Source organism: Dendrobium catenatum, unplaced genomic scaffold, assembly GCF_001605985.2.
Source record: "Dendrobium catenatum unplaced genomic scaffold, ASM160598v2 fragScaff_scaffold_664, whole genome shotgun sequence".
Lineage (NCBI taxonomy): Eukaryota > Viridiplantae > Streptophyta > Magnoliopsida > Asparagales > Orchidaceae > Dendrobium > Dendrobium catenatum.
Genome location: NW_021319126.1, coordinates 57,762 through 59,833, shown reverse-complemented (window position 1 = coordinate 59,833; position 2,072 = coordinate 57,762).

Below are 2,072 nucleotides of genomic sequence, written 5' to 3'. Positions count from 1 at the left end.
TTTTTTTTTTTTTTTTTTTCTACAAAGATTGATTGTTAGTTAAGGAAGATTAGTTGTTAATGATAACTAGTTATCATAAATGACTATTGTACCTCACCCACATAGAATATAATTCATGAATAAATAATTTGTCTTGTTTAAGACGGCTTAATTTTTCCTTTTATGGTTTGAAATGGCAAAATTATTTTTTGTTCTTATTTGTATGTGACACTTTTGTAAAACTGTTTTTTACGGAACTTCATTTTATACTATTTTCAAAAGCTTTTTAGGATTGACTTCTCCATTAAAAATCTCAGTTCTCTCAAAAAAAAAAAAAAAAAAAAAAAACCTTCTACAAAAGAAGAAATTATTTTGTGCGGAGATAGGATGCAGAACATCGTCCGGAGCCACGTCAGCAGTGCCGAGCGGTACGGAGCAGTGCCGAGCGGTACGGAGCAGTACCGAACAAGGGATGACGTGACGCATTCTTATTGGTCTCGGAAATAATAATTAATCCTACAAGAGGCATAGGGTAAACAAACAAAACTTCATTTTATTTTGTTGCTATTTGTGGACAAAGTGTGTTTTTGAACATTGTAAAATTGAATCAAGATGGAGATTATTAGTATATTGAATTTGTTCCTTATGTTAATTTTATTCTTGTATTAATCTTAAAAGTTGAGAGGTGTGCTCTCTCCCTCTCCACCACCTCCGTTCATTCTCTTGAAACAATCATTCGACCACTGTTGCGTCCTGGAGTATTTGCGAAGGTAGAAAAATATATAGTTTAACGTCTTAGCATTGTACGAAGATCCAGCACACAATCAGATAAATGAGAGGGTGTAGCATTCATAAGAGACATTAGAGTTTTTACGTGGAAACCCCTAAAAAGGGGAAAAAAATCACGGGGCCTGGCCCAGTTTGAATGAATACACTAGTATTTGTAGTCGATTACAAATGAGGCCCTTCCTTGGGAGAAGGCCTTGGCTTGATGTCACAAATGTACATCATATAAAGTGCATTACATGGATGGAGTTACAATAATGTGTTTGTTTTGTCGGCACGACCATAGTCGATAGGATGGAGGTCGGAAAGACCGTTGTCTAGTGATCGAGGTCGGAAAGACCGTTGTCTAGTGATGGAGGTCGGAAAGACCATAGTAGGCGATGGAGGACAGAAGGGCCGTAGTCAGCATGAGACCGAGGTCGAAAAGACCGTTGTCTGTGATGGAGGTCGGAAGGACCATAGTAGGCGATGGAGGTCAGAAGGACCGTAGTTGGCATGAGACCGGGGTCAGAAAGACCATTGTATGTTGATGGAGGTCGGAAGGACCATAGTAAGCAACCGAGGTCAGAAGGACCGTAGTCGGTATGAGACCGGGGTCAGAAAGATCGTTGTCTGTTGATGGAGGTCGGAAGGACCATAGTAGGCGATGAAGGTCGGGATGACCGTAGTCGGCAGGAGATAGGAGTGAAATACCGTAGTTGGCAGGAGACCGTGGTCTGAAAGAACGTTGACTGGCGATGGAGGTCGGAGTGACCATGGTAGGCGATGGAGGTCGGGAGGACCGTAGTTTGTAAGAAATAAGAGTCTGAAAGACCGTAGTTGGCAGGAGACCAGGGTTTGAAAGACCGTATTAGAAGGGCGGTACTTTGGTAGAACTCCGGGCATTAGGTGGTGGCCTGGTGGAGCTCTAGGCCTCAAGTGGTAGTCCAACGGAAGTTCGGGCCTCAGGTAATGGTCTGACGAAGGTGATGGCCTCTAGCGAAGGTGAGGGCCTCTAGCGAAGGTGTGAGCCTCTGGCAAAGGTGAGGGCCTCTGACGAAGGTGAGGGCCTTTGATGGTGGTCTGGCGAAGTTGAGGACCTCTGGCAAAGGTGAGGGCCTCTAACGAATGTGAGGGCCTCTAATGAAGGTGAGGGCCTCTAGCGAAGGTGAGGGCCTCTGGCGAAGGTGAGGGCCTCAGGTGGTGGTCCGGCAAAGCTCCAACGGTGATTCAACGAGGCTCCGGCGGTGGTCCGGCGAGGCTCCGGCGGTGGTCCGGCGAGGCTCCGGCGGTGGTCCAGCGAGGCTCCGGCGGTGGTCCAGCGAGGC